General features: G+C 45.0%; 2 protein-coding genes across 2 annotated transcripts in view; both read right to left on the bottom strand.

Annotated features, from left to right (window-relative positions):
- Nucleotides 1-14,273, bottom strand: part of LOC144496917 (popy class I histocompatibility antigen, alpha chain E-like) — an 820,139-nt gene that overhangs the window by 765,412 nt on the left and 40,454 nt on the right. The window lies entirely within an intron of this gene.
- The window catches only part of LOC144496932 (class I histocompatibility antigen, F10 alpha chain-like), a 126,365-nt gene continuing 121,286 nt past the window's right edge, over nucleotides 9,195-14,273 (bottom strand). The window contains exon 9 of the transcript XR_013498474.1: nucleotides 9,195-9,525. The gene's annotated coding sequence lies outside the window, so the exon portion shown is untranslated. The remainder of the gene's footprint in view (nucleotides 9,526-14,273) is intronic.

A 14,273-nucleotide genomic window follows, 5' to 3' on the forward strand; every position in this document is an offset into this window, starting at 1 on the left:
GCCTTCCCACTGTCCATGAACCCAGGAGCCTATGGCCTAAATTATCAAAACCCATACGCCCTGCAAAGTCAGACTGACTGGAATAGAAATGGGAAAGGACAGGGAGGTGGTAGGTCACCCTATCAGAATCAGAGAGGACAGGGACAGGTTAATCATCAGACTCCGAGACAGGGACCACTGCCTGGCCCTTCAGGTGTGTGTTGGGGGTGCGGGGAGGCAGGGCACATAAAAAGGAATTGCCCGCGGAATTTCCCCAGACAGGGAGAAAACCAGCAGCAGACAGGCCAACAACTGATCCAAGGATCGCCAAACAGCATCCCGATGTTTCAAGGGCCGGTAAACCATCAGAATTCCCCATAGGGAGGCCCAGAGAACCCCGAAATGGTAGGACAGTACGTACAGATAACAGAAACTGCAGAGCAGGAACCTATAGTTAACGTTAGAGTAGGAGGGATCGAGGTCCCCATGATGATAGACACCGGCGCCACATGTACGTGCATGCAAACGAAATATGCGGATCACTTACCATTGTCAAACCAGTTTGTAAAAACTGTGGGGTTCTCGGGGAAAGTAACATTAGCTCGAATGACGACGCCGGTGCCTGTTACCATTGGAAATAAGACAACCCATGTACCTATTTTAGTATGTGATAAAACTCCTTTAAATCTATTGGGAAGGGATGCAATCCTAGGTTTAGGACTGAAATTAGAATGCACTGAACAAGGAATTGATTTGATGGGAATGTATCCACTTGAAATACCAGGAAAGGAAGGGGTTAATGTATATTGGTTGGGAGATATAGAGGAACAAGTTAAAAAACAGATATGGGAAGTTTGGGGAAAGCTTATAAACACTTGGGTTCCACAAGCCAAATGGCCAAGAACAGAATTACACAGTACAATGATATTTGATGAAGGACAGGAACCTGAGATACAGGAGAAATGGGAAAGGGAGGCAGGACGAGAACAGGAAATAAAGTCAGGAAGTATTTTAATCGGACTAGAGGGAGTAGCCCTCACCATTGTTAGGAATGAATGGGTTAACAAATGGTTCTCTGTATCTGGGGCGGAGCCACATGTCACATTGAAAGTGAATCCGGAATACAGATCAAAAGACCTAGGACCAATGGTGTTGAGAGCACAAGATTTAGAATTTGTCCAGACAGACAATGTAGATATTTGGACGTCCAGCAATGGACAAATGACGAAAATAATTTTGGATGTTAAAATGCTTGGGAAACCGAAGCAGATAACAATAGGAGTGCAAATCGAGAAACAGGAACTGGAGTGGAGAGAGAGGTTAGAGCAGGATTTGAACTCCCTCCCGCAGGAGTTGTGGTCCAGACAGGACACGGATGTAGGGAGGGTCAAAAACGCTAATCCAGTTGAAGTCAGATTAAAGATAGGACGTCAGGGGCCGTATAGGCCGCAATACCCAATCAAGACAGAAGCAATTGAAGGAATTAGAGGGACAATTAAGGGATTGATAGAAGCAGGGGTATTAAAAGAAACCCGGAGCAGGTGTAATACACCGCTACTACCAGTGAAAAAGGCGGACGGAGAAAAATGGAGATTGGTGCATGACCTAAGGGCGATTAATGAGGTAGTGGAAGATATGCCAGTAGAAGTCCCAAACCCTTATACCTTGTTAACAAATATACCACCTGAAAGCAGATGGTTTACTGTAATAGACTTATGTTCGGCATTTTTTAGTGTGCCACTAGCTCAAGAAAGTCAGTATCTCTTTGCATTTACATTCGAGGGGAAACAATACACATACAATAGGATGCCCCAAGGATTTAAACATTCCCCACATGTATTCAATCAGGTGTTGAGAGCAGATTTAGAAGGAATACAGTTGGAAGGAACACTGATACAATATGTGGATGATTTATTATTATGCACAGGAACACAAGAACAGTGCAGGAAGGATAGTTTAAAACTATTGGAAAGACTAGCAGAAGGGGGCCATAAAGTTTCCAGGAAAAAGCTGCAGCTGTGCCAGAAAAAGGTAGAATACTTGGGAAGAGAAATATCAGCAGGACAGAAGGAGATAGCTTCACAGCAAATAGAAGCAGTACTAAAAGTTCCGAAACCACAGACGGTGGGACAAATGATGACATTTTTGGGAATGACAGGATTCAGTTCAGAATGGGTGGAAAGCTATGCCGAAAAAACGCAGGCATTACGAAAGATAATGAAGGAGGCAGGGTGTGACGAATTAAAAGCCAAACTAAAATGGGATAAAGATGCTTCAGACGCATTTGAAAACGTGAAAAGAGAAATGGCACAGGCACCAGCCTTGGCTTTACCGACCTATGACAAGCCCTTTGACTTATTTGTGAGTAACAGAGAAGCCGGATTTGCTACAGCAATGTTAATGCAGGAAAATTGCAAGGGTAGACGAAGGCAGGCTGTAGCATATTACAGTACCAAGCTAGACGACGTAGCAATGGGATACCCTCCGTGCTATCAAGGCCTGGCAGCAGCTTGGTGGGCGTACGAAAAGGCAGCCACGGTCACAATTGGATATCCGATAAACATACATGTATACCATAAGGTAGCTGAATTGATTGAGCAAGGAAAATTTGTGCTGACACCTGCTAGGATCCATCATTATCGAATGCTAACCACATTTCCAGATATCACGATTATAAAGTGCAACAGAGTAAATCCAGCTGATTACATGCCATTACCTCATGAAGGAGAAGAACATGAATGCTTAAGAGAAGCAAAAACATTTATGAAACTGAGAAAAGATTTAAGAGCAGAGGGACTAGTGACAGAAGGGAAAAGGATACTGTATGTAGATGGCTCATGTTACAGGGATCACTTAGGAAACCACGCAGGCTATGCCATAGTTGAACAGAAAGGGGAAACACTTGAAGTCATAGAAGCAGAGAAATGTGAACAGCCCTGTTCAGCCCAACTGGCAGAACTTAAAGCATTGACCAGAGCATGTGAGCTAGCAAACGGGGAAGCATTGGAAATTTATACTGATTCGGCCTATGCCCACGGGGTCTGCCATCTGTTCGGGGCAATATGGAAGCAAAGGGGATTTATGAAAAGCGGAGGAGGACCAATACAACACGAAGGTCAAATCAGGGCTTTAATAAGGGCCATGATGGGTCCAAGGGAATTAGCCATAATTAAGTGTCAGGCGCATAAAAAGGGAGCAGACAGCATCACACAGGGAAACACCAAAGCCGACAAGGCAGCTAAAGAAGCGTCAGGATGCATTGAGGCTACGATAGCCCCAGTAGAAATAGCAAGGCCACACCCAGGGCCAGGTACGGGGGATATCGAACCTCAGATCACATTAGAGGATGTAGCACAGTTACAGGAGGAAACCTCTGTAGCTGAAAAGGCAATGTGGAAAGATAGAGGAGCACTACAGGGACAACAGGACAGGATATGGAGAAATGGGGAGGGATTAGTCATAGCACCCACATCATTACTAACCGTACTAATTAGCGAAGCGCATGGAGTGGACCACTGTGCAAGAGGAGAAGTGGCTAGAAAGATCAAGAAGGAAGGATTCTGGTCACCATACCTGCAAAACTCGATTGACTACATACTAAGTCAGTGTGAGGTGTGTGCTCAGAATAACATCAGGAAGGGCATTACTGCCCCAATAGGGCATATACCCATTCCTGAAGGACCATTTAAACATCTATGCATGGACTATGTGGATATGGGAAAGGTGGTGAGGGGGAAAAGATACATGTTAGTGATTATTGATAGATTCAGCAGATGGATAGAAGCAACGCCATCCAAAGATCAAGGATCTGGAACGGTGATTAACTTCCTGTCAAAAGAAATTATCCCAAGATTTGGCATACCCACGCAATTAAGTTCAGACAATGGATCTGCTTTTATAGGAAGGGCACTGAGAGAGACACTCTCGGCACTCCGAATAAAGCAGAAGTTTGGATGCGTATATCACCCTCAATCCCAAGGAATGGTGGAGAGAGCAAACGGGACCCTTAAGGCTAAAATAAGCAAAATTTGCAGTGAAACAGGGAAAAACTGGATAGATGCTCTGCCATTGGCTCTAATGCAATACAGGAGTCAGGAAAACAGAATCACACATTTGAGCCCACATGAAATGATGACAGGAAGAGTAATGCCGGTACCTAAGATCAGGGGATCAGGAGGTCCTACGCTAGAATGTTTAGATCAAAGCACAAAAGAATATATACAACAATTAACTGTTATACATAGAACTATATTTGAACAGGAAAAAGCCAAGGAGGAGGAGAATCCGGTAACAGAACATCAGATCAAGCCTGGAGATCGAGTATACATCAGGAAGTTCCGCAGACGTTGGAATGAACCGAGACGAGAAGGACCGTTTGAAGTCACCAAAGTGTCTCCCACGGCGTTGCAAGTAGAAGGCAGTACACTGTGGTATCACTTGAACCATTGTACCAGAACGGTACCAGGGGTGGGGGAGAGAAGGGAAATTGAAGAAGTACACAGAGTGGACAGAAGTGATAGCGAGGAAGAAATAGAAATACACGGGGAGAATCGTGGGGAGGAGGAACAGAGCCAAGGAAGAACAAAAAGAATAGAGGATGATGAAAGTAGTTCTGTACATGAGCTGGCTGATGATACAAATGCCCAGCCTGAGCATATTAGTCAAGGTGCCGAGGGAGGTGAGGACAGGGAAGGGGCCCCATTCCCCACCTGGGACTTGGAAAATATTTCCCTTAGGGACTTCCGTGACCCATAGAAAAGGAGAATGGGATACAGAAGACATAAGGGTGCAGAATCAGGAAGATAGAGTATTAAGACGAACAAAACGTGAACGATTAGTGAGCACAAATACTATTTGGGGAAAAGCGCAGAAAAACAAATGGTGGAAATGGGCTGAGTATACAGGTCAGAAAAACAGTGATGGGAAAGAGTGTGTAGTATGCGCATCAGAGAAACCTAACACCCAAGTAACTGATATACCATGGGGATCAGTGCTGCACATTTATCCCTAATAACACTAATCCAGAAGGGTCATTTACACAAGCCATGAATAAGTTAAAAAATCTTAAGAAAGAAGTGAAAGAAAATGCTGGGTTTGGGCATGAGGTATGGAGTTGGCTGGACAGAATATTAGGAAGATGGGGGGCGTGGTTTGCCAAAGCTGGAGCTGTAGCAATCGCAACAATAATCATTCTGGGATTGATATTTTGTTGTTTTTGACCCGCCCTGAGATCCTTCCTTACCAGAGTGGCAGCGCGGCAGATGGTGACGCGGGTGCTAAGCAGCTCACGCTCGAGAGAAAAAACAGAGGAATGGGAAAATCTTGAGCCGCCCCCGCTGAGTGGATTCACAATGACCTTGGTCGAAGTTGAAACTCGTCACTCTGTAAAATAACTACAATAGTGGAAGATCACCTTGTGGAAACAACAGCACCTTGCTGAAGTCCGCACGAAACCAGGAGAACTTAGTCTGTACACAGGAATCAGTCTTTTTCCCTTCCCTAGACAAGAGTGGGAAGGTTTTTGGCTGATGACTGTCAGGGGCAGGCAATCTGGAGGAGCAACCCAAAAATCAGAACCGGGATAGACAAATTATGATAAAGTTAGAATAGGGACACTGATCCCTGACCAAAATAGTCGGCTCCTCCACATCGCCTGGGAAAAGTGATTAAAATAAAATACAAATGGGATTGAGCGAGGGGATTATTTGAGCTTGGTAATTGGGATGAGGCTAGGGAAGCCTCAAAGGGGGGATTGTAAGGGAAATTGTATTAGATATTGTATGAGCTAGGTATGAAATTCAGATTCACAGGTTTTAGTAAAATGATATAGCAGATTTAGGTGAGTAGTGAGATGGGTATATAACCTAAAATAACTTCGTGTGACCTAATATAATCAAGTGTAGTCGATATGATCAAAGTGGAGAAACTAGAGAAGTAATATAGCAATCACTAATTAAGGAAAGCAAACGATAGCCACCTGAGAAAACAAAGAAGACTGCTCGGTGGTTCAACTTAATAGTGGACCATAAACCAGCAGAGAGAATGTCTTTTCTGCTAAACACATTAGTGGACCATAAATCAGCAGGGGGATGTCTTTTCTTCTAAACACATTCGCCTTAGCTTACAAAACCACGATTATTGTACAAACAGAAAAGTTCAGATAAGAGCAAGAGTTATAACCACCATGGTTTAAGAAACGAAGAGATATAACAGGGAACGACCAAATGCAAAGAAAACAGATAAAGGGTCAACTAAAATTAATGGTGGCCAAAGAAAGATAGGGCTGTAGGGTAAGATTACAACCAAGGACAGGCAGTAAAAGGGAGATAAGGATCTTGAGATAGGAGGCTGAAATGTACATAAAAGAGTGTAAGCCCAAGGGCTCTTTGGAGTGTTCCGGACGCTCCCGGCTTTGTCTCTTGTGCTGAGAAATAAAGTCTATTGCTTGAAAGATCGCTGCTCAGACTCTCTGTTTTAAACCGATGTGAACGAATTGTCGTCCTGGGGAACCACGACACTGGCTGTCTGATCGAAGACAGAGGGTGGTGGTCGATGGAAAATGTTCGGATTGGAGGCAGGTTGCTAGCAGAGTGCCGCAGGGATCAGTGCTTGGTCCTCTGCTCTTTGTGAATTTTATTAATGACTTCGAGGAGGGGGCTGAAGGGTGGATCAGTAAATTTGCTGATGACACCAAGATTGGTGGAGTAGTGGATGAGGTGGAGGGCTGTTGTAGGCTGCAAAGAGACATAGATAGGATGCAAAGCTGGGCTGAAAAATGGCAAATGGAGTTTAACCCTGATAAATGTGAGGTGATTCATTTTGGTAGGACTAATTTAAATGTGGATTACAGGGTCAAAGGTAGGGTTCTGAAGACTGTGGAGGAACAGAGAGATCTTGGGGTTCATATCCAAAGATCTCTCAAGGTTGCCACTCAAGTGGATAGAGCTGTGAAGAAGGCCTATAGTGTGTTAGCTTTTCTTAACAGGGGGTTGGAGTTTAAGAGCCGTGGGGTTATGCTGCAACTGTACAGGACCTTGGTGAGACCACATTTGGAATATTGTGTGCAGTTCTGGTCACCTCACGATAAGAAGGATGTGGAAGCGCTGGAAAGAGTGCAGAGGAGATTTACCAGGATGCTGCCTGGTTTGGAGTGTCGGTCTTATGAGGAAAGGTTGAGGGAGCTAGGGCTGTTCTCTCTGGAGCAGAGGAGGCTGAGGGGAGACTTAATAGAGGTTTATAAAATGATGAAGGGGAGATAGAGTGAACGTTCAAAGACTATTTCCTCGGGTGGATGGAGCTATTACAAGCGGGCATAACTATAGGGTTCGTGGTGGGAGATACAGGAAGGATATCAGAGGTAGGTTCTTTACGCAGAGAGTGGTTGGGGTGTGGAATGGACTGCCTGCAGTGATAGTGGAGTCAGACACTTTAGAAACATTTCAGCGGTTATTGGATAGGCACATGGAGCACACCAGGATGATAGGGAGTGGGATAGCTTGATCTTGGTTTCAGATAAAGCTCGGCACAACATCGTGGGCCAAAGGGCCTGTTCTGTGCTGTACTGTTCTATGTTCTAAGTCTCCAACTGATCTATATCCTGCTGTATCCTCTGATGGTCCTCATCACTGTCCGCAAACTTACTAATCAATCCAGTTATATTTTCCTCCAAATCATTGTTTGTAATATAGATATATAAATAAATGTTAATTTCAATGTAGATTAGTGAAGAAAGAAGATGTGATGTAATTTATTTTATCCCCTTTCAAAGGCACGTTTTTTAGGTTGAAAAGATCCATAGCGAAACTTGAAGTGATGAGAGAAAAAATTGTGTGTACAGATGTGTGTGTGTGGAGCTTATGAGGAGAGATTGAACAGATTGGGTCTGTACTGGGAGTTTAGAAGGCTGAGGGGTGATCTTATAGAGACATAGAAGATAACGAAGGGGCTGGATAGGGTAGAGGTGGAGAGATTCTTTCCACTTAAAAGGGAAACCAGAACTAGAGTACACAGCCTCAAAATAAGGGGGAGTCAGTTTAGAAGAGTTGAGGAGGAACTACTTCTCTCAGAGGGTAGTGAATCTCTGGAATTCTCTGCCCATTGAAGCAGTGGAGACTATCTCGTTAAATATGTTAAAGTCACAGGGAGATAGATTTCTGATCAAGAAGGGAATTAAGGGTTATGGGGAGCGGGTGGGTAAGGGAAACTAAACCACTATCAGATCAGCCATGATCTTATTGAATGGTGGGGCAGGCTCGAGGGGCTAGATGGCCTACTCCTGCTCCTATTTCTTATGTTCTTATGTTGGCAGACAAAACTGTCTGACTTCATTACATCTGAATTAATAAGTTCAGAACAGAGTTGAGGGGGAACTTCTTCTCTCAGGGGGTAGTGAATCTCTGGAATTCTCTGCCCATTGAAGTGGTGGAGGCTACCTCGTTGAATATGTTTAAATCACGGGTAGATAGATTTCTGATCGCTAAGGGATATGGGGAGCAGGCAGGTAAGTGGAACTGATTCGCTTCAGATCAGCCATTATCTTGTTGAATGGCGGGGCAGGCTCGAGGGGTAGATGGCCTACTCCTGCTTCTAGTTCTTATGTGTGTAAACGTCCTGTTAGTGAATGAGGAAAGGCTGTGTGAATGCTCTGTGTTGCTGTTCCCTCAGACCGGCTCCAACTCTGATGTATTTTCCTGAAAATGGTGAGGTCTAAAGGGGGATAACAGTTTAAAGTTTTGAAACTGGAAGATTGTTGCTGCTACAATGAAACTCTGTTGAAACGGGTGAAACATGTGGATTTCTAATCGCGATACAAATTCACATCTGTCAGAGTGGGGTCGTTTTTTAAGCTTTGTCGGTGTAATTTCAAATTCAGGAGCTGAATTTAAGGTGATTGTTGGTGGATTATTCTTGTGTTTAAAATCTCCATAAAAACAACCCTGGGGAACAATTGAGACTTTATCTTCTAATCCATTTTGCTCCAAGGTTTTTATTCGGAAATATCCAGTTTTGAATTGGTGAATCCACAAGACTTGAAGAAATGTCTTTGTTCTGCTGAAACCGCCATTACTCTGAGAACATTGTAACCCAGTCTCTTTTTAAAATCGCGGTGACAATGAATTCCTTCACCAAATGTGTTTTAATTTAAAATTAACCCATTCAGCTCCAAGCAGAATAAATCTTTTCTGTTGTTTTAATAAAACACACACACACAGGTAACAATAGTGTCCAATACTGCAAAGTGTAACAATATTTCCAACAGTGACAAGAATTGGAAACTTAGCTGCAGCTCCAAATGTCAGATCGCGGTGACAGTTTGATACAAAGGCTCTGATATTTCAATAATGTTTGTTATTTCCCCAGACAGAGTGCTTGGGAAGGGGAGATTTGACATAAACACACTCACCAATGAAAAGCAGAGATTAAAAGAGAAATCAGGAAAGGGCAGAAGATATTGGAATTCATGAGTTCAATACAGATGAGATTCGCACCCGATTTCTCACACATTGCGGCGCGAGGCTGAATAAAATACTTGACTACATTTAAAACCTGTTTTGAACAAAATGAGCGAGCCCGCGGCGCAATCATCTGGGCTCTCGTCTCTGTGGCCTCACGGGAGAGGTTCACTCCAGTGAGAATCACAATGGGGCAAGACGTGATGGCCTCACCAGTGGATCCAGAGGCCATTGAAGCCACCGCGAGAAGTCGGGGGGAGTGCCTTGTGGGCAGTGCCGAGCCTGGTACTCTGGCAGTGTGAAGGGTGTGGAGCCTGATTTGTTGGGGGACCAAACCGTGGTGGGAATATCAGTGGTGATGGGAGGGGATGTGCCGCACACTCTGCATTTGCAATTTGGGGGGAGGGGGGGGGGCGCTATTGCCACTCAGCATTTGCCATTAGTGAGGGGAAGCAGTGGGGCCTACTGCATTGCGATTGGGGTTGGGATGGGGGGGGGGGGGTTTGATCTGTCCGGGCGGGTGTGGCTCGATCCGTCTGGGCAAGTGGGGTGTCGTGGGGTCGCATGAGGCCACGGACCACCGTGGCAGCTGGGGAGGTCTGTGTTTAGGCCACGGAGGTCTGGTGAAAGCAGCAGAGGCTGAGTGACAGGTCTCTCTGTTGCTCAGAGAGGGACCTGCACATGCGCAATGGTGTCCTCTGCTGTTGTCAGGCAGCATTCTGGTGATTTAAGCCCTGCCCACTCCCCCTACAGGCAAGAAACAGATCAGGCGTTCTTTTCTGCTCTAAGTGCATAAGATTGCAGATTTTGAGTCACCAAAAAGACAGATCAGAAACTCTCCCGTTTTCATGCTCTTTCTGGACTTGGAATATTTTTCACAAGATCGCCCTCTAGTGTCTGTGCAGGATAAACAGATCAGATCGGAATAGCTTAAAGTGCAGCTCCAGATATAGCAATTACTTCCAAACCACCACCACAGTTCCATTTAAACAGAATCACATTTGTGGAGCTTGAATCAGTCGGTCGCTGTCACCTTGATGAAATCACATCTTCCCTGATTTTCTCATCCACTCCTGCTCCTATGCTCGGGAACTGGTGTTCCTGGATTACAAACCCTGGAATGCACTGGAGATGAGAAAGAAATACATCGCTATAGAGTGAGGCAAAGCCAGCAGAGCTGGAACCACCCACCACCCCCCCACCCCCAACAAAACCCATCAGATCCACCCAACTCCCACATCTACCAGCAGCAAAATCCATCAGACCCCTCACGCCTAATAATGCAGAAACCTGGAAGAGATACAGAGAGAGGAATATTAGGAAAGAAAAGAGGGGGCACGACAAAATACTGGAAAGAAAAATCAAGGCACCTCCAAGGATGTCCTATCAGTCCCTGAAGAGAAAAGGATAAGGAAAGTAGAGCTTTTTGGAGACCAATAAAATAGTCTGTGCCCTAAATGATAAAAAAATAAAATAGTCTGTGTGAGAGGGTGGAGAATGTGATGGGTTTTGGGAGGATTAACAAGGCAAAGGGAATCCCCAATAAATGGGAGGATAATGAGTAATGTGGAGGAACAGAGGGACCCGGGAGTATATGTCCACAGACTGGGAAAGGTGTCAGGACAGGTTAATAAATGAGGTAAAGGTGGTATATAAAATGCTTTCCTTTATTCGCCAAGGCACAGAGCAGAGTGGTTTTGCGAAAACTGTAAACACCAGATAGACGACAGCTGAAGCACTGCAAACAGTCTGGTCAGCATATTACACAAAAGATGTGATTATACAACGTTGATGAATATGAGGTTATCCACTTTGGTCGCAATAATAGGAAGACAGATTATTATTTGAATGGGTGTAAATGGAGAGAGGTGGATACTCAGCGAGACCTCGGTGTCCTCATGCATCAGTCGCTGAAAGTAAAGTACAGCAAGCAGTAAAGAAGGCAAATGGTCTGCTGGCCTTCAGAGCGAGAGGATTTGAACATAATAATAGGGATGTTTTACTGCAATTGTATAGGGCATTAGTGAAGCCACCCCTGGAGTATTGTGTGCAGTTTTGGTATCCTTATCTGAGGAAGGATGTCCTTGCTATGGAGGGAGTACGATGAAGGTATACCAGGCTGGTTCCTGGGATGGCAGGACAAAGTCAGGTAGGATTATATTCACTGGAGTTCAGAAGAGTGAGAGGGGATTGCACAGAAACTTATAAAATTCTAACAGGATTAGAGCGGGTAGATTCAGAAAAAATGTTCCCAATGGAGGGGGAGTCTAGAATGAGGGGCCATAGTTTGTGTATAAAGGGTAAAACATTTAGAACTAAGGTGAGGGGAAATTTCTTCACCCAGAGGGTGGTGAATGTGTGGAATTCACTACCACACAATGTAGTTGAAGCAAAAACACTGTCTGATTTCAAGAAGAAATTAGATGTAGCTCTTGGGGCTAAAGAGATCAAGGGATATGGGAGGAAGGGTGGATCAGGATATTGAATTTGATGATTGGAACTGCTGTCTCACAGCGCCAGGGGCCCGGGTTCGATTTCCAACTTGGGTCACTGTCTGTGCAGAATCTGCACGTTCTCCCCGTGTCTGCATGGGTTTCCTCCAGATGCTCCGGTTTCCTCCCACAGTCTGAAACACGTGCTGGTTAGGTGCATTGGCCATGCTAAATTCTCCCTCAGTGTACCCGAACAGGCGCCGGAGTGTGACGACGAGGGGGTTTCCACATTAACTTCACTGCAGTGTTAATGTAAGCCTACTTGTGACAATAATAAATAAACTTTGATAAACTTTAAAACCAGAAGAAATGACGGAGCAGATTTGAAGGGCCGAATGGCCTACTCCTACTTCTGGTTTCTATGTACTGGAGAGAATGCAGAGGAGATAGTTTAATGTGGACAGGACTGGAGAATGTTCACTGTGAGGAAAGAGCGGATAGGCTGGAACAGGATTCTGTGGAATAGTGGAGGCCGAGGGGAGATTTAATTCAGGTGGATATAATTATGAGGAGCCATGGTAAATAGAGATGACACATTTACCTTAGCAGAGGGTCAAAAACCAGGGGCACAGGTGTAAAGTAATTGTTAGAATGATCAGCGGGAAGTGAGGAAAGAGTTTTTCACCCAGAGGGTGGAGGGGACCCGGGACTCTCTGTGTGAAAGGATGATAGAGGCAGAAACTCTCACCACATTGAATCAATTCTTGGATGTCGAGTTGAAAAGCTGTGATCTACAGAGCTGCAGACCGAGTACAGGAAGGTGAGATGAGGCTGGAGAGCTCTTCATTAACAGGCAGGGACATGATGGGCTGAATGGCCTCGCTCTCAAACATACATTTTCTATCATTCAACATTCCAACCACACACCACGAGCTAAACCCCTCAGAGCCCCAAACGCCAGCTCAGCCCATCAGAGCCCCAAACGCCAGCTAAACCCATCAGAGCCCCAAACACCAGCAAAACCATCAGAGCTCCAAACGCCAGCTAAACCCCTAAGATCCTGTAAAAAGATCCTGTAAAAAAGGAAAGATAGGAAAGGTAGGATTCGAGAGCCATGGATAACCAGGGAAATTGAGGATCTGATTAAAATGAAAAGGGAGGCGTACGTTAAGTCCAGGCAACTGAAAACAGATGGAGCTCTGGAGGAAGACAGAGAGAGTAGGAAAGATCTCAAACAGGGAGTTAGAAGGGCAAAAAGAGGTCACGAGATGTTCTTGGCAGGCAGGATTAAGGAGAATCCTAAGGCATTCTATTCATACGTTAGGAACAAAAGAGTTGTCAGGGAGAAAATCGGACCTCTCAGGGACAAAGGAGGGGAATTATGCTTAGAACCCAAGGGAATAGGGGAGATCCTAAATGAATACTTTGCATCGGTATTCACGAAGGAGAGGGGCGTGTTAACCGGGAGTGTCTCGGAGGGAGGTGTTGACCCGTTAGAGAAAATCTCCATTACAAGAGAGGAAGTGTTAGGTTTTTTAGGGAACATTAAAACTGACAAAGCCCCAGGGCTGATGGCATCTATCCTCGACTGCTCAGGGAGACGAGAGGTGAAATTGCTGGGCCTCTGACGGAAATCTTTGTCGCTTCTTTGGACACGGGTGAGGTCCCTGAGGATTGGAGGATAGCGAATGTGGTCCCGTTGTTTAAGAAGGGTAGCAGGGATAACCCAGGAAATTATAGGCCGGTGAGCTTGACGTCCGTGGTAGGGAAGTTGTTGGAGAGGATTCTTAGAGACAGGATGTATGTGCATTTAGAACGGAACAATCTCATTAGTGACAGACAGCATGGTTTTGTAAGGGGGAGGTCGTGCCTTACAAATTTGGTGGAGTTTTTTGAGGAAGTGACAAAAACGGTTGATGAAGGAAGGGCCGTGGATGTCGTCTATATGGATTTCAGTAAGGCATTTGACAAAGTCCCACATGGCAGGTTGGTTAAGAAGGTTAAGGCTCATGGGATACAAGGAGAAGTGGCTAGATGGGTGGAGAACTGGCTTGGCCATAGGAGACAGAGGGTAGTGGTCGAAGGGTCTTTTTCCGGCTGGAGGTCTATAACCAGTGGTGTTCCGCAGGGCTCTGTACTGGGACCTCTGCTATTTGTGATATATATAAATGATTTGGAAGAAGGTGTAACTGGTGTAATCAGCAAGTTTGCGGATGACACGAAGATGGCTGGAATTGCGGATAGCGAAGAGCATTGTCGGGCAATACAGCAGGATATAGATAGGCTGGAAAATTGGGCGGAGAGGTGGCAGATGGAATTTAATCCGGATAAATGCGAAGTGATGCATTTTGGAAGAAATAATGTAGGGAGGAGTTATACAATAAATGGCAGAGTCATCAGGAGTATAGAA

This window comes from Mustelus asterias, chromosome 8 (genome assembly GCF_964213995.1).
Source record: "Mustelus asterias chromosome 8, sMusAst1.hap1.1, whole genome shotgun sequence".
Lineage (NCBI taxonomy): Eukaryota > Metazoa > Chordata > Chondrichthyes > Carcharhiniformes > Triakidae > Mustelus > Mustelus asterias.